The sequence below is a fragment of the Eriocheir sinensis genome, chromosome 41, assembly GCF_024679095.1.
Source record: "Eriocheir sinensis breed Jianghai 21 chromosome 41, ASM2467909v1, whole genome shotgun sequence".
Classification (NCBI taxonomy): domain Eukaryota; kingdom Metazoa; phylum Arthropoda; class Malacostraca; order Decapoda; family Varunidae; genus Eriocheir; species Eriocheir sinensis.
In genome coordinates, this window is record NC_066549.1 from 873414 (window position 1) to 892551 (window position 19138).

Consider the following 19138-nt stretch of genomic DNA (forward strand, 5'->3'; position numbering starts at 1 on the left):
AAGGAGTTACTATAAGGCCACTGAATGGAGAGACACGCAGATTATATCACTGGCAAACCTTTCCATCACTCTCTGCACACCTTCCCTTGATCACTAACCACGCTACAGAGATTAAATGTGTTGGCAATGTGTCATAAACGCCTAGCGGGGGACAGACAGGAGGTACAAAAAAGGCTACTGAATAGACAGACGCTCTTCCTCCCACAACCAGTAAAGAGAGGCAACTGACGCCGAGGTGCAAGATTGGACGAACTCGGAAAGGGAATAAGTATGCGCCTAAGAACCAGTAAGAAGAAGGTAAGAAGAAGAAGCTGCCTCGTTTCCTAAGCCGGTTATCTTGAGTTGCAGTTGCATGAGAGAGAATCTGACTTTGAGTGTTGATTATTCGTCTTCTTTAATTTTGGATGTTTGAAGGCCCACGGATGATGTTGTTTAAGACGCGGATGATATCGAGAACGGGTTGGTTACTGGTTATGTGTGTGTGTGTGTGTGGGGGGGGGGTGGAGTCGTTGTGTGCGTGTGTGTGCGTGTTTTATTAACCCAATTATTGTTTTCCTCGTGATTTGTGGTAGTTAGCTAGATAAAAGAATGTGTTTGTGTGTGTGCGTTTGAATGTGTGTGTGTTGGTGGGAGAGGGGGGTGTATATATGTGTGTGTGCATGTGCGTATGTGTGTGTGTGTGTGTGTGTGTGTGTGTGTGTGTGTGTGTGTGTGTGTGTGTGTGTGTGTGTTCAAACTTCAGGAAAAGACCAATCGAAGCTTAATCTTGGTGCGAGCTTTTTATTGGGCGGAGTTCAATGTGTTTCAGAAGTGAATTAGCCATTGGGATTCTGGAGGCTAAAACATTACCGCCTTACGTCTCTCTCTCTCTCTCTCTCTCTCTCTCTCTCTCTCTCTCTCTCTCTCTCTCTCTCTCTCTCTCTCTCTCTCTCTCTCTCTCTCTCTCTCTCTCTCTCTCTCTCTCTCTCTCTCTCTCTCTCTCTCTCTCTCTCTCTCTCTCTCTCTCTCTTCGTCTTTTTGTCTGGGTGTGTGTCTGTGTGACCTAATCTACCTCTTTGTCTGTCTGTCTGTTTGTTTTTGTCTGTGTGTTGTATCTGCATTTCTTTGTGTCTAAATATGTTTCTTTATGTCTCTGTTTGCATTCCTGTCTTTTTATGTCTTTCCATCTGTCTGTGTGTCTATCTGTCCCCATAACCTTCTCTCCTGTCTCTTTCTGTGCCTGCATATATCTATCTGTCTGTTCATATGTCTTTGTTTCTGGCTATATTTGTTTGTAAGTGTCTCTGTAAGAGTCTCTATCTGCCTGTGTCTGTCTGTGTTTGTCTTTCTCTCTCTAACTTTCTTCTCTTTCTTCTTTCTTTCTTTTTCTCTCTCCGCTTTAATTATTACGCGCGCAAGTGGAAGTATAAGAGTGCAGACTCATTTGGAGGAGAGTATGCACACCACCTCCAAGACTTTAATAATTAACCCTGAGCGAATTACTTATGTGAAGGTAATTGGCTGTCTAGCGCGGGAGGGAAAATCGAGATTGGCGATGAGGAGGCGATAAGAGAGAGGGCGAGGGGCGAGGAGGAGGAGGAGGAGGAGGAGGAGGAGGAGGAGGAGAAAATAAAAGAAAGAACCTAAGTGCTATATTTAGGGCCTTTCCTTTACTTATGTGTGTGTGTGTGTGTGTGTGTGTGTGTGTGTGTGTGTGTGTGTGTGTGTGTTTAAGGAATGTGTTTAAGAAGGACATGGGAGTGGAATGTGATGGAATGTGGAAGGCTGAGGTTGTTGTTGTTGTTGTTGTTATTGTTGTTGTTTTCTTCTTTGTCGTTCTTCTTCTTTTCCTTCTTATTCCTCTAGTTCAATCTTTCCTTTTTTTCTCCTCGTCCTCCTTCTCCTCCTCCTCCTTTTCTTCCTCCTCCTTCAACTCCTCTTCCTGGAACTTCACCTCTTTCTTCCTTTTCCTCCTCCTCCTCCTCCTCCTCCTCCTCATTCTCCTCCATCATGATCTAACTCACTCCCACACCTTTAATATCACCTCTTTAACTGCTACACCACCACCGCCAATACCATCACCCCCACCACCATCACCACCACCACCACCACCACTAACAACAACAACAACATCTTCAACAACTCCTAACAGTCCATTTAAACTCCCTCCATCATGCAGACTTTCTTACCAATGCTTTAAAAGTTGAATAACACCACTTAGAGCCTGGCACACACACACACACACACACACACACACACACACACACACACACACACACACACACACACACACACGGAGAGAGAGAGAGAGAGAGAGAGAGAGAGAGAGAGAGAGAGAGAGAGAGAGAGAGAGAGAGAGAGAGAGAGAGAGAGAGAGAGAGAGAGAGAGAGAGAGAGAGAGAGAGAGAGAGAGAGAGCCAGCGAGAGACCGAGAGAGAGAGAGAGAGAGAGAGAGAGAGAGAGAGAGAGAGAGAGAGAGAGAGAGAGAGAGAGAGAGAGAGAGAGAGATAGTCAGTTCTGGGTCAGCCTCAGCAGTGTCAGCACATGCCCCGCTCCGCCTCCTCCACTTCCCTCGCGGCGCCAACTTCAACACGAAGGCTTTCAAACTTTTCTCCTAAGGGACCGTCTAGCCCTTACCAAAGCTGCCTACGTGAGCGCCTAAACACTTCCCATCCTGATACTTCCTCGCCTCGTAACGGTGCGCGAAGTGGGGAAAAAAGACTCTTAAACTAACCTAACTTGACCGTCTCGTGAGTGAGCGCCTATACCCTAGCCATTCTGATACTTCCTCGCCCGGTAACGGTGCGCGAAGTGGTGGAAAAACATCTCATAACGGAGCCTAACTTGACCGTCTTTTGAGTTGAGTGAGTGGGTGAGTTTTGTGAGTCTTGTCCGTGTGTGTGTATGTGTGTTTGTGTCCCCCCGTAATAAGCAAAGTCGTGGATTGAAGGAATTGAAGGACGAGAGGAGAGGAAAGGATAGAAGAAAAGGAGTAATTGAAGGCGATAAAAGGAAGTAAGGAAGGAAAAGGAGGAAAAGGATAGAAGAAAAGGAGTAATAGTAACTAGTAAAAGGAAACTAGTAAGGAAAGGAAGGAGAGGGAATAAAACAATAAAAAGAGGGAAAGAGGACGTGAAAAAGAAGGAAGGAAAGAAGGAAGAGGGAGAGAAAGGGATAGCAGAAAAGAAGTAAACGAACACTAGAAAAGAAGGAAGGAAGGAAGGAAGAGGAAGATAGAAGCATAGAAGAAAGGACAAGTAAAGGAAAGAAGGAAGGAAGGAAGACTAACAAAATAATAGTAAAAAAGGATAAATAGGAAAAAAAAAGATGAAGGAAAAGCGATGAATAAGGAATAAAAAAGTAAAGTTAGTGTTAGTCGTTGTAGTCACCGGCGAACGATATTTAAAACGTGTTGTGCGTTGCGGGAAGAGTGTGTTGTGATCTTATGCTGCTTTTGTGCTGCAGTGACACTCATTGTTCCTTCTCTTAAGTGCTTCGTCTCTCTGAAACACTTGACAGCTAAGGTAAGAAAAAAAGGGAGGGAGAGAGAGAGGAGGGGGAGGAAGGGGGAATGAATGTGTGTGTGTGTGTGTGTGTGTGTGTGTGTGTGTGTGTGTGTGTGTGTGTGTTGAATAGTGAGTGTATGAGTGATGGAAGTTCCTCTTTGTTGTGCTTATGCTATTGTGTGTGTGTGTGTGTAAGAGAGAGAGAGAGAGAGAGAGAGAGAGAGAGAGAGAGAGAGAGAACTATTCATCCATTTCTTTATGTTTACCTATCTATCTATCTATCTATCATTCTTTTACGCGTTACTTCTTTTTCTTTCTTTCTTCTTTCTTTTTTTCTTTCTTTTTATCCATCTGTCAATCTGTATACTTGTTTTTCATTCCTTTTAAGTTTGTATATTTCTTTTTTTTTTATATAACATTGTAATATACACATTTTTTTCATATTATTTCTTTTTCTTTCAACTTTATCTCTCTTTCTACATACCGGTTTTTTTCTTTTTCTGTATAACATTAAAATACACACCATACTTCATTTTTTGACATCAACATTTACTTACACATGAATTTTATATCTATATTGACGAATGAGTTATTTTTACGAGCCCTCCCTCTCCCTCTCTCCTGGTGGTGGCGGCGGCGGACGGTGTAAACATGCAAGGATTTATGCAGAATAGGAGGAGGATTACTGCGTTGTGTGGGGCGCTGGTTGTCTGGCTCGCTCCCTTACTCTCTGTTTTTTCGGTCTGATCCCGGGAGCTATACTGAACGCGTCGCCTCGCTTATGCCTTCAAGCTGCAACCATTACCATTGAAGACCATAGCTATAGAAACCCCTAACCTGCAACCATAACCTCTGTGGCCACTTAACTGAAGACCATGGCAATATCAACGCCTTACTTTGCTTGCTCTACCCACAAGTTGCAACCATTTCCGCTATAGATTTGGTTAGCTGAAGACCATGGATATGTCAGCGTTTTACCTCGCGTCCTATACCTACAAGCTGCTACCATTACCTCTGTGGCCTCTGTTAACTAAAGTAAATACCGTAACTATACCAACTCGCCACCTTGCTTTCACTACCCCACAAACTACATCTATTCCCGCTACTGTGATTTCTATTAGCTAAAGGTCATAGTTATATCCCCACTTGGCTTCCTCTATTCTCAAGCCGCTGTATCGACTCGGTTAGCTGATGGCCTGATACCGTTTTCTCAGAAGCTTCCGGCTCTCACAACAACTATGTCTGAGGGGCACAAAGGAGACTATTCGAGCTCTCAGGAGTGTTTTCTCATTCACGGTACAGTAGAAGCCTCCTTGTCAAACTGTCTTTAGGCTCATAAAACTCCCCGTGGGAATACTTACACGTCTACGAAAGCCTTGTGGATTTTTAAAGTTAGTATTCTCAGAAGCTTCCGGCTCTCACAACAAGTATTTCCAAAGGCCACAAAGGAGGTTATTCGAGTTCTCAAGGGTGTTTTTTTCCTTCTTATTTACGGTTCAGCAGAAGCCTCATTGTCAAACTGCCACTAGGTTCATTCAAGTGCCTACCGTGTAAATACTTTTAACACAACCTGTACGAAAGCCATCCAGGAGGTAGTAGTAGTAGTAGTAGTAGTAGTAGTAGTAGTAGTAGTAGTAGCAGTAATAGTAGTAGTAGTAGTAGTAGTAGTAGTAGTAGTAGTAGTAGCAGTAATAGTAGTAGTAATAGTAGTAGTAGTAATAGTAGTAGTGATGATAGTGGTGTTAGAACGAGAAGAAAACATGATAATAGAAGAAAAATGAAATATGAGCAAGAACAAGAAAAGGGTAAAAGGAAATGAATCGGGAATAGAAAGAACTAGCGGAGAGACTACGTATTGACTATTGACTATTGACTATTCTTACCGGACATAGTGAAAGATGTAACAGTACTAAATAAGCTCAAATCCAGTGATGGCAATGATGAAGATGAGGAGGATTAGCTATATGATGTCCTTAGGTACTTAGTTTCTGGTCCATTTTTCGCTCGTTCTAAGCTTGCAATATGTTAGATTCATACACATCATACATACGACCAAGACCCATATACCCAAACACTACTGGGCTCTCTCTCACACCCACATTTCCTCATCATATCGAATCCGTGAATGATAAATATAAGCTCGAGATAGACAGTAAGAAAGGGAAATTGATCCTCCACGTAAATTCTAACCCGGCCGTGGGCGGAAAAAACCCAATAACATTATATCGTTGTTACTCTTACCATGTCATAAATAGCAATCAACATAACGCGGGTGCTAACCAGTGAAGTGACGCAGCAACAGCCGGGTGTCATAAAAATTGATTCATGATGTGTGTGTGTGTTTGTGTGTGTCTGGCAAAAGATTATAGTGCTAGACCGGGCGTCGCTTGCATTGCGCTGAATTCATTCCTTCCCCTCCTCCTCCTCCTTCTCCTCGTCCTCGTCATTGTTATCGTCCTCGTCCTCCTCGTCCTTCTTCTTCGATTCTTCTTCCCCTAATTCCTCCACCTCTTTCTTCTTTCTATACACATACTTTTGAAATTATATACACGACACTTGTCCCCTTAGTTTCTTCCTGGTTCCTTTCTGTTTATGATTGTTTTTCTGTTTTTCTTTTTATTCTTTGTTTATTTATTGTTGTCATCAGCCTTATCTTTTCGTCTTTTGTTCTTTTGTTTGTTCTTCTTCTTGTTGTTCCTACTTTATTTTTTTTTTATCCTGGTTTTGATCTTCGTTTTTTCTTCTTGCCCTTTTCGTTTTCTTCATTATCCTCAGTATCTTTTTTCTTTTTCTTCTACCACTACTACTACTACTACTACTACTACTACTGCTACTATTACTACTACTACTACTTTTTCTTCTTAAACATTTCTACTACCCTAACCTTCTGAAACTCGCATATATAGAGACACATCCCATTCTTTGCTTAACCTACTGATCATGCTGACAGGCGGGAAAGTAATATATGTTTGTGGGCTTATCTGAATATTTATTGTCAACGAGCGTGTGTGATTAACAAGCTATGATATATAACAGTCATTTAACTTGATGAAAAATTGGCCTTACGTCTGCCTGTACCATGCCTGTCTGTCTGTTTGTATGTCCGTTTTTTTGGTCTGTCTCTTTTTTTTTATAACTTTTTTTTACAACAAAGGAGACAGCTCAAGGGCACAAAAAAAGGAAACAATAATAAAAAAAGAATCAAAAGAGATGGCTGTAATTTCTCTTCACTCTTTGTACGTCATCATCTTTAGTATCAAAACGCCTTTGTTAATTATATGTTGTCTATCTCATTTTGACTTGTAACAGTATCTTCATCAGTCTGTTTGCCCGTGTTTGTTTCTGTCTTTCAACTTGTCTGTATAGGGGTAATTTCTCTTCACTCTCTGTACGTCATCATCTTTAGTGTCAAAACGCCTTTGTTAATTATATGTTGTCTATCTCATTTTGACTTGTAACAGTATCTTCATCAGTCTGTTTGCCCGTGTTTGTTTCTGTCTTTCAACTTGTCTGTATAGGGGCAATTTCTCTTCACTCTCTGTACGTCATCATCTTTAGTATCAAAACGCCTTTGTTAATTATATGTTGTCTATCTCATTTTGACTTGTAACACTATCTTCATCATTCTGTTTGCCCGTGTTTGTTGCTGTCATTTAACTTGCTAAAAACATGTTCTGGAGTTTTGCGTCTTTCTGTCTCTGCCTGTATTTCTTATTCTTTCACTCCTTGTAACTCATCTTCGTTAGTTTCAAGACATCTTTCCTATTACATTGTCTCTTCTCTTGACTTGTAATATCTTCATCTCTGTCTGTCTGTTTTTCATCCAGTTTGTTTGTCTGTTCTTCTCTCTGTTTCTTTAATTCCATCTCCTTCTCGTTAGTTTCAATACACTTCTCTTATATAATCGTCTATCTTTTGACTGGCAATAATCTCTTCATTGGCGCCGCGTTCTTACCAGCATCTTTTTTTTCTTTTATTTTCCCTCGGCGCTTGCTCTGATCTGCCTTCTTGACCCTAAGAGAGTAAGAGAGCCTTAAGAGTGGTCGTAAGAGAAAGACAAAAAAATCACGTCTTTGCTCTGGTCGTGTCGGTGTCCATAAGACGCCACGCTAACATGTGTTCGCCCTCCACAACAGACCTCCAGAGAAAGGCGTCCCCGCTCTCCCCCTTCTTTACCGCGACAGCTGCGGCGGCTCGTGATGAGGAAAAGACGCCATTTGTCACGGGAAGCACGCCCAAAATAAGAATCTTTGGCCCCCACCACGGAAAAAGTCGAGCAGCTCCGAGGGATTTATAGGCATGACGAAGAGGTCTCAGAAGGCGCGTGTAGGAATGGCCCTCGTTTCCCGTGTCTCTTTTTATTCAAGCTCTCCTTCCCCTGCCGAGGTTTTCTGTGCCCTCAGTGGCCGCGGGGACAGTCATTTGCTGTCCATGCATTTACAGCGCCTGCAGGGAACACAAAATACGGGGGTCTGGTTTTTTTTTACCTCTTCCCTCAAGGCCGCGGACAGCAGGGACAGCAGGGAACCCGAAACGCGGCATATTCATTGTTTTCTCCTCCCTCAAAGCCTGGAGTGACCGGAGTGGCCCATGCATTTACGTGGCCGGAGGGGAACCCAACGCGCGGCACACTGTTATTCTCCTTCCTCAAAGCCGCGTGGAGAGGGCCAAGGCCGCCGGGTGGGGATGGCGTATCTCCCTTCTCTGTACGGTTATGTGGCGCCCATTCATGAACAAGGCAGGTTAGGTTAGGTTAGGTTAGGTTGTTAGGTCAGGTTTAGTTGGAGTCATTTATTGGAATTTTGAGTGGGAGTAACAATGAGAGTATTTTCCAGAACACCCCGTGGTTAGTTTTGAAGCAACATCCGAGCGTCTTGATTCAGGGACCACACACCCGTAGAGAGATTGGAAATATGCCGCCGGGGGCCACGAGTCTGCCCTCTCCTTATTCCCCCGACCCGGCTCACACAGAATGATGTAAACTTTCGGCCAGTTCAATAATAATGATGATTTTAATTATATGCTTATTAATATGCATTTGCGCCGAACAGTTTGGTGAATATTGCATGTTTGCAAACGCACACTCGCTGTAATTGTCACGTATTATTGGCGCGCCTCACAAAGAATATTAATGACACGTTTTTTCTTTTTGGAAGCTGTGGATCGTGTTTAAATAAGCAATTGATTGATTACTTTTATGCAGAATAAACAATATTGGCGTTATGGTTCAGTATGTTTTGACATGCCAAGTTGTGCTAATTTAATACACTATTTATTATTCAGTCCCCTCGATAAAGCCGGCGGTTGACGGACACAACGCTGTCGCTCCGCTCATGCACGTCAGCCCTTGTCCGGCGTGACGTTGCGATTATGGCCGAAGTTCCCCAATAAACATCGCGCCGAGCTCTGCACCGCTTTTACGAGCGAAGTGATTTCCCGTAACATTTCAGTTATAATTTGTAAGTAAGATTTTTCAGGAATGGAAACGAGGCAGTGTAACTGTTCAAAGGAAAAGATTGCACAAGAGACAAGTGAAATGTTATAATGATAATGTCGACTTAAAATGTGCGACATGACAAGTTATATTTATCTCACATGTCGGCGTGATGGACAGTTGTGATATTTGTCAGCGAAGTGGAATTTTCTTGCGCGGGGGAAGGAGTGAGACAACGAATGGCTGACGGCGGTGCTGCCAGAACGCCCCGAGTGACATTTATTTTATACCTTGTGAATGTTGCCAAGAAAGCTTAGCGTCGCCTGAGGCACTTTTATTCCTCGCATTCCCGAGTTACTTCCTGGTGACAGAACATACCGTGTGCAGCTGTTTCTGGTGTTTTGTGATGCCTTTCTCTTTAACATGAACTTTGTAAGCCAATGAACTCGAGGTTATTCGAAGCTCAGACTGTATTCACATATTGACGCAAAAGCAAGTGAACCCTGTAAGTGGTTTCTGTCCTTTGATGTCTCATGAATGCCTTCTCTTTAGTGTCTGAAGCTGAAACTATTCAACTTGTGATTAATTGAGGTGTTTAAGAAGGTATTCACATATTGACGTAACAACAAATGAACAGTGTAAATGCCTAGTGCTTGTTATTTGATGTCGTGCATGTCATTTCTTTCTCTTTAATATGAGCCTCTGAAACTAATGAATTTGTGATTAGTCGAATTATAAAAGACAGTATTCACGCATTGACTGATATAAGAACAATTGAATGATGTTAGGTGTTAAATGTCATTCCTGCTTACCGAAAACTGTATTCACTATTGACGTAAGAACAAGAAAATGCTGTGATGTGTTAAATGTCATTCCTACTTACCATCATCATCTGCAGCACTTTTCAAAATTTTCGCAATACATTCAAATATGCATTACTGGAGATTAAAAGCCACTTGGAATATATATGAATGTAATGCTGAACTATTTGATACCGAAAAACGCTCCCAGAAAATTCTCCCATTATTTAATATTTGCTACAGTCAAGGACTCAAGGATTTAATAAAGTGGAAAGGACCCACGTAAGGATAAAGGGAACTAGATGCACTTTATGACTGTGCTGGATCACACACACACACACACACACACACACACACACACACACACACACACACACACACACACACACACACACACACACAACCTCTTCCCCCCCTCCCTCCCCCACCCCAATTCTCATCACACACGTCTTTCCAAACATCACGAAACAAACCCAAACCAAGAAAGGAAGGCCCCGATTTTTACTGCTCCCCTGAAAAGTTGCCAACCCGCGCTCAACCTTTTCCGCCACATGTGACCACCAGCAGCCCATAACTGTCCTATTTTTTACCCCTCCTGAAAGCTTATCCTGCGGTACTTTTGTCCCCTCTTCCGTTTTCTTTCGCTCAGTACTCTCGTTTTTTTCTGCCCCTTCCTTCCTTTTCTCCTCCTCCTCTTCCTAATCTTTCGTTTTCTTTCTTTTAGTAGTCTTTTTCGGTTCCATTTTTTTCTATTCTCCTCCTCCTCTTCCGTTTTCTTTCTCTCAGTACCCCCTCGGCTACTTTCTTCCCATTCTCTTCCTCTTCCGTTTTCTTTCTCTCAGTACTATTTCGGCTCCTTTCTTCCCATTCTCCTCCTCTTCCGTTTTCTTTCTCCGTTTTCTTTTTTTGGCTGCTTTCTTCCCTTTCTCCTCCTCCTCCTCCTCCTCCTCCTCCGTTTTCTTTCTCTCAGTACTCTCATTCTTTCATCACCTTCCCTTTCTTCTCTTCCGTTTTCTTTCCTTTAGTACTGTCATTCTTTCGGCCCCTTCCTTCCCTTTCTCCTCCTCCTCTTCCTCCCTAGAGTATGTTGTCCTTCACGCACCATTGTCTCCCGTTTTCTGCCCAGTGGTGTTAACTGCGTTTTCTTCAACCTTTAAAGGGGGAACTTGGGTACAAAGGGTCTCTCTGGTCCTAAACGTTTACTAGTGCTGTCTGGAGTAGCTGGGTGGTAGTGGTGGTGGTGGTGATGGTGGTGGTGGGACGCTTAGCCCAGTAGCAGCGTCCCGTCGACAACACAATTAGCTACGTCGAGGCATTACTAACGTACGTGGATTGGGCTAAAATATGTAAACCGAATCTGTATATATAGACGTTTCTTGGTCTTCTTATTCCTTCCCTTCTCTTCTCTGTATGTGCATGTGTGTGTTTCCTGGGTCTCTCTCTCTCTCTCTCTCTCTCTCTCTCTCTCTCTCTCTCTCTCTCTCTCTCTCTCTCTCTCTCTCTCTCTCTCTCTCTCTCTCTCTCTCTCTCTCTCTCTCTCTCTCTCTCTCTCATATGATATCTTTTGATTTGCTTGCTTATCTGTCTTGATCTGTCTGTGTTTTATGTGCCCCTGTCGGTATCTCTTTCTGTATCTGTCTGTCTGTCTGTCTTTCTGTCTACCTTTCTGTCCATACTTGACTACCGTAATGTGTGTATTTATTTTACTTTATTCCACTTAACTTTCTCTCTATATTATACTCTATTCTACTTTATTTTTACTCTGTCTCTCCGTCTGTCTGTCTGTCTCTTTGTCTGTTTGTCTGTGTATACCTGTCTACCCCTATGTGTGTGTGTGTGTGTGTGTATGTATTTATTTTATCTCATTCTCCTCCATTATATCCTTTTTACCCTCCCTCCACATCTCACGCCGTAAGTGCCGTCGGGAAGTTGTTGGGCGACTCTAAAGTTTGGACCCAATCGACTCGGCTACTAAACGTCCCGGAATTCTCGTATACTCCATCGACTCGAGAGGGAAACCTTTCGAAAAATATCAAGGTCGATATTGTCGGACGCCTCCATCCCCACTCGCATCAACTACTATTTCCAAAGGCCCCGAAAAAGGAGATCAGTCGGGGTTGTAGAGAGTGTTATTTTAGGTCCATAGCGCAGAAGAAGGGTCAGACTACCACGGGGGTCATAATGCTACGCCTGGAAATGCTCAAAACTCCTACGAAATCCTAGTCAGTTTTATGTGTGCTTGGACGACGAGATGATTAAGAATATGACCCCATTTGCCTAAGCTCAGCCGGGCGAGATGAGATACACTGTAACTATTCCTTGATATTAATTGACTGACCACTCGGGAACATAAACGAAGCAAGGAAGAAAGTAAAAAAAAAAACGTGAGCAGGCAGAGTAGGTGAGCAGGAAGCAGACTGAAAGCTGAGAAGTATAGACAAAGCATGAAGGAGAATAAAGGAAAGAAGTGGATAGGTAAAGTAAGGGAGTAGATAGTGAACTGAAAGCTGGGAAGTATAGACAAAGCAGGAAGGAGAATAAAGGAAAGAAGTGGATAGGTAAAGTAAGGGAGTAGATAGTGAACTGAAAGCTGGGAAGTACAGACAAAGCATGAAGGAGAATAAAGGAAAGAAGTGGATAGGTAAAGTAAGGGAGTAGATAGTGAACTGAAAGCTGGGAAGTATAAACGAAGCAAGGGGGAGAGTAAAGTAAGGAAGTGAGTAGGTAGAGTAAGCGAGTAGGGAGACCACTGAAAGCTTGGGAAGTAGAAACGAGGAAGGAAGGGAGTCAAGAATATCATATGAAGAGGATAACTATACTGAGATACTTGTATATAGTAGTATTAGCAGTAGTAGTAGTAGTAGCAGTAGTAGTAGTAGTAGTAGTAGTAGTAGTAGTAGTAGTATTGTGATAGAGTAATTGAGTAGGTACTAGACTGAACGCAGGAAAGGATAGAAGAGAAGGAGAGTAAAGTAAATAAGTTAGTAAATAGAGTAAGTAAAGTAGGAAAGTATAGACGAAATAACCAGAGTAAAGTAAAGTTTTTAGTAGGTAGAGTAAGTAAAGTAGGAATGTATAGACGAAATAACCAAAGTAAAGTAAAGACGAGCGAAAGTTAGCGAGGTAGTGAGAGCAACTTCCTCACCGGCCAGGGCTTAAGGGGGTGGTCAGGAGATCTCTTGGGAAGCTCTGGGCGTCGTTCTGAGAGGCGGGTAACGACTAACCCTTAACGTGACGTCCGATGAGAAAGGAAAAGAAGGAAACACTCGCTTGGTGGGCTGAGTTTACTTACTGAAAGAGGTTTTGTGAGAGACGATTAACTAGATAAAAGCAGATCAGGAATGTTTCAGGTGTCATTTTTATAAAGGAGACAGCTCAAAGGCAATAGAGAAATGAAAAAAAACAAGAAAAAATAATAAACAAAAGAGCCTATGGACACATAACGTTTACATCGAAAAGAATTTATCGTAGTAACTTATCATTTGCCTCGCTATTGTTGTTTTGACTCAGTGCAATGTGTGGCCAACTTCCGAATACTGTTTGATTAAATTTCTTGATTTAATAAAACTATATATTTTTTTTCGATTAATTTATATTGGTCCTGATGTAAGGTTACGAGTAATGAAAAAAGTTGGTCATTAATGATTCAGGTTTCCGTAGATTCATTATTTTACGTTTTTTTTTTATATAGTTCAGAATTTTTTTGGGGGTATTATTCCCTTTAAATTTACTTACAGTGACGACAGTTTTAATATATTTTTCTTTTACGTTTACCGAACACGACTTGGCAATTTTCATGCACACATTCTTCCAGTGCATTTATTTATCTTACACGTAAACAACTATTTTCTTTTATCTGGTAAGTGTAAAAAAAAAAAAAAAAAAAAAAAAAAAAACCAGCGCTCCACGTGAACGCCGAATTTTCGCTTCCCTTCCTCTAAAACGTTTCGGTATTTATTTTACAGAGATTCCTGCTCATTGATATACAAGGCTGCTGCCCACATCCGAAGTTTTAGCAGTATCTCTCATGATGCACGTTGTTTAGCTGTCTTTGAAGTCCACTGCTGCTTTGTATAGATCTGCCCTAACGTTGGTAGTAAGTGGCTATAGAAATGATTACGAAAGCGATGAGTGCCGATAACATACATAATAGATAAACCTGTTGTATACACACTTACTTTTCGAATGACATATATGTTGTTTGACTGTCCTAGAAGTCCATTATCGCATTATTTACATCTGCCATAACGTCTTTATTAAGTGGTTATACATATGGTTAAGAAGGCGATGAGTGACGATAACATACATATCAGATAAAACGGTTGTATACACAGTTGCTTTTCGAATGGCGTATAAGTATTGACGATTCATCCATACTTCAGCATTATGCATCAAAGGGAATATCATATCAAGAGGATAACTATACCGAGAGAGATCATTATATCCGTGTTCTTTAAATTTCCTGTCATTTTATGTTCCATTCGGTTAGTTAATCAATCTTTTATCAACCTATCTCCGTCTATTGATTAATCTGTCTATGTACATATCTATCAATCCACCGATCTATCTCCCTAACTATTTATATATCTATCTTTCTATCTATCTGTCTGTCTGTTTGTCTGTCTGTCTATCTGTCTGTCTATCTATCTGTCTGTCTGTTTGTTTGTTTGTTTGTCTGTCTGTCTGTCTGTCTGTCTGTCTATCTGTCTATCTATCTATCTATCTATCTATCTATCTATCTATCTGTATCAGGCTTCCTTTCATAAAGTGACTTATAGCTTCACTTTCCACCGAACAAAATATCTTCACCTTAACAAATTTCATACAAGGACTTTTAATAACTACCTATCCATCTCTCACACTTCTACTCATAAAGTGACTATATAGCTGCTACTACAATTTCCCACTCACTACGAAATATCTTCAACCTCCATAAACATTTCCTAAAAGGTTATAAGAACGTACCAGTCATCCCATCACGTGAACTTGTTATTCAGACACGCCGGCCCGTGAAAGCCAACCGAGCGTCTCTCATAATGAAGGCGCCGCGTCCTACATGGCTAATGCCGATGAACACCTACATGTTAATTTTCCGCCCTAGGTCGAGGAGGAGGAGAAGGAGGGAGATAATGAGATGGAGGCGGAGGAGAAGGAGGAAGAAGAGGAGGGAGTGACGAAAAGGTGTTTGCTACATAGTTGGATCTCTTCCTCAAAGCCAGAAAGAATACTTATTTTCAGCCATAAATTCAGGAGCAGGAGGAGGTGTGTGCTAGCTGAACCTCTCTCTTTAAGTCCTAAGAATCCCGGACACTACTAATTTCCCGCCTGAAATCGAAGGAGGGGAGGAAGTTGTTTACTACATAGTTGGACCGCTCCTTCATATCCCAAAGAAACCACAATGAATACTAATTTTCCGCCTTAAATCCAGAAGTAGGAGGAGGTGTTTGCTACGTCGCTGGACTGCTCTCACACATCTCTAAGAAGCCAGGAACTCTACTAATTTTCAACCAGTAATCAAGAAGGAGTAAGGTGTTTGCCACGTAGGTAAACTGCTCTCTCTAAGGCCCAAGAACCCTGAAAGAATACTAATTTTTTGCCTTAAATAGAGAAGGAAAAGGAGAAAGGTGTTTGCTACATAGCTGAACCTCTCCCACAAGGCCCTAAGAAGCCGATGGAGGAGGAGGAGGAAGAAGAAGAGAAGGAAGGGAAGGAAGAGGAGGAGGAGGAAGGTGTTTGCTAGGTGGTTGGCCCTCTACTCGACTCCCAATATTAACTTAACCGCTTCCCTGTCATATGAAACCTCGCAGCTTTGATAACGCAGCGCACAACATTATTATGAAGTTACCTAGGCGTGTGTAGGTATGCTTGCGTGTGAGTATGTGTTCGTGGGAGGAGAGAGGAAGGGTGCTAGTGTGTGTGTGTGTGTGTGTGTGTGTGTGTGTGTGTGTGTGTGTGTGTGTGTGTGTAGTGGCTTGCTGAGAGGTCGTTCTGTTTTATTTTCTTGTCATTGTCCTCATTTGAAAGGGTCAGTTAGTCTTGAGGGAACCATTTAGTGACTACTTACCGAGAGAGAGAGAGGGGGGGAGAGAGACAGAGGAGGAGGAGAGAGAGAGAGAGAGAGAGAGAGAGAGAGAGAGAGACCCTCCACTAATATTCACTCTTCGTCTATGCTGCAGATTATGATGATGATGCTAATGCTGTATGGTTCGGTAATTGTGGTGGTGGTGGTGGTAGTGGTGGTGACGCTTGTTGTTTTGCCCCTCGTACGGTTATGTTAGTGGTGGTGGTGGTGGTGGTAAAGGCAAGTAAGGGAGAGGAGGTGGGTGGTGGTGGTGGACTGAGGTGGTGGTACTGGTAATGGTTGTGGTGGTAATGCTCTTAATTCTGTCCTTCGCTTGGTGGTGTTAGTGGTGGTGGTGGTGTTGAGTAAGAATTAGGAGGTGGGTGGTGGTGGTGGTGGACGGAGGTGGTGGTATTGGTAATGGTTGTGGTGGTAATGCTCTTAATTCTCTCCTTCGCTTGGTGGTGTTAGTGGTGGTGGTGGTGTTGAGTAGGAATTTCCTTCGCTTGGTGGTGTTAGTGGTGGTGGTGGTGTTGAGTAGGAATTAGGAGGTGGATGGGAGTGTCGTTGGTAGTTCTGATGTTTTCTTTCTTACCTTGTTTAGTTGTGGTATTAGTGGTAGTGGTGGTGGGCAACAAAGAGGAGGCGAGTGGTGGTGATGGTGGTGATGGTGGTGGTGGTGATGGTGAGCAATAAAGAGGAGGCGAGTGGTGGTGGTGGTGGTGGTGGTGGTGGTCGTCGGTGGTGGTGGTGATGGCCGGGACTCTGATGCAGCTCACGCCTAATTGCCGCCGCACAAAGAAAACTACTGGGCCTAATTTGCCTCAACGCACTAATTTTCGCCCCCGGCCCTCTCTCCTCCTCCCTCCTCCTTCCTTTTACAGATAGCGTTCCGTCCCCAGAAACGTCGTGATTAAAACTGATGTGAACGGAATCCGCGTGGCTTTCCTCTCCATTACTGGCGGGGAAAACACGAAAGCCCACATAGATACACATACACACACATAGACGCACAGATACACCAACACACACGCTCTCATACTTGCACTCGTACACACACATTTTGTTATGGACACACACATACATAAAAGAAAATCTGCATAAATAAGTACACACAAAGATACACACACACACACACACACACACACACACACACACACACACACACACACACACACACACACACACACACACACACACACACACACACACACACACACACACACACACACACACACACATAAACACACATTATGTTATGGACGCACACATAAATAAGCAGATACATAAGCGCCAAATGCACACACACACACACACACACACACACACACACACACACACACACACACACACACACACACACACACACACACACACACACACACACACACACACACACACACACACACGCAGCACACGTCCATTCAGTGGTTATCGTAACGTTTTATATTTTGGGGTTTAATGGAAAATACGTCGCTTTCTTTTCTCTCTGTAATATTCATACCAATTCCATATTTATGACTTTCGCTCTTTCTTTTTACCTTTCATATTTCAGGGTTTTGAAATGGAAATGGAAACAGTTTCTATTTTTTTACGCTAGCACCAATTCTTATTTTTTTTATGAACGTAGTAATTATTGTCGTAATAACACGGTAGATTGCATGCGAAGTTTAAACTCTATAATTTTTCTTTCCGTTCAGTTTTTATTATATCAGTAAAAACGTAAGGGAGGGAGGTAAAGAAAGGTTACCATTAGAACCACACGATCCCAACTCTCTTTAGAATACTGTAATAGGAACGGAGTAGTGTAACAAATTGCGTTCTAGTTCTTTGTGGCTTTCGTTCTGTGCGGTATGAGCCTTGTAGTATGAACTCACAATTTATGTACATACATACTATACTTCTTTACTATATTCTAGCTCCGCCTCCTCCTCCTCCTCCACTTCTGTTTCTTATCTCTTCTTTTTCATTTTTTTTTCTCTGTCCTACTCTTCCTTACCCTCTTCTTTCCTTCTTTCTCTCTTTCTCTTTCTCTATCCGTCTGTTTATCTGTCTCTATCTCTATCTGTCTGTCTGTCTGCCTGTCTGTCTGCCTGTCTGTCTGTCTGTCTGTCTGTCTCTCTCTCTCTCTCTCTCTCTCTCTCTCTCTCTCTCTCTCTCTCTCTCTCTCTCTCTCTCTCTCTCTCTCTCTCTCTCTCTCTCTCTCTCTCTCTCTCAGTATATTTAACTTTTCGTACTGTTAAATCTTGTACATTAATTTTCTTTTAGATTTGCATTAATTCCCGAAGATTTTAAAGCCACTTGGCAGGCCTGTTCCTCCTCCGTCATATGTTCATACGTTTTACACTGTGGTAAGCGTATTGGGATGCAGGTGGGGCTATAAATTCATGTGATTTACCCTGCTGTCGTTTGTTAGCCCTTGAGCAGCGCTTAAGCCAGCAGCAGGTGCCTTGGTAATGAAACGCGGAAAGCCAGATCCGTAGACTTTACACATGCTTTCCCACATTTCTCCTCCGATGAATCTGTGTTTGTTGTCCGTACTCCTTTGTGGGTTTCTCTATTAATAGCAATAGAGGAAATAAGTTGGATGAGGAGGAGGAGGAGGAGGTGGAGGTCGAAGAGGAGGATGAGGAACCGTGGAAACATGGAAATATTGACAACCGAAAGCCATTTCCTCATTACGAGATTTTTGGCTCATTACTAGAAGAAAGAGAGGAGAACGAGGCAGATGAAGTAAAGGAGGAGGAAGAGGAAGAGGAGGAGGCAACATAAAATTAAAGGAAAGATAAAAAGGGTTAACAGTGGGATTCAAATGCAAATATATACAGAGAGAGAGAGAGAGAGAGAGAGAGAGAGAGAGAGAGACTGACTGCGACTGCAACGTATGTTCGTTTTTTGTTTCTAACTTTCACACACACACACACACACACACACACACACACACACACACACACACACACACACACACACACACACACACACACACACACACACACACACACACACACACACACACACACACACACACACACACACACACAACAATTGCTCAACTTAAGAGGAGGAGGAGGAGGAGGATGAGGAAAGAGGCATTAAGAACTGTAGATGTCCTCCCAATTAAATTTTTCTCGATGGCGTAATTGGCTCAGTAATCATGGTAAGAAGTTTTTTACTGGACTTTGTGTGTGTGTGTGTGTGTGTGTGTGTGTGTGTGTGTGTGTGTGTGTGTGTGTGTTTACGTACGTCCGATCATATGTGCTTGTATTTGTTTATGTGTGTGTGTGTGTGTTTTTTGTTTTTGTGTGTGTGTAGTAGCGTGCGTATGTGTGCGTGTGTATATAAGATTCCATAAATAATG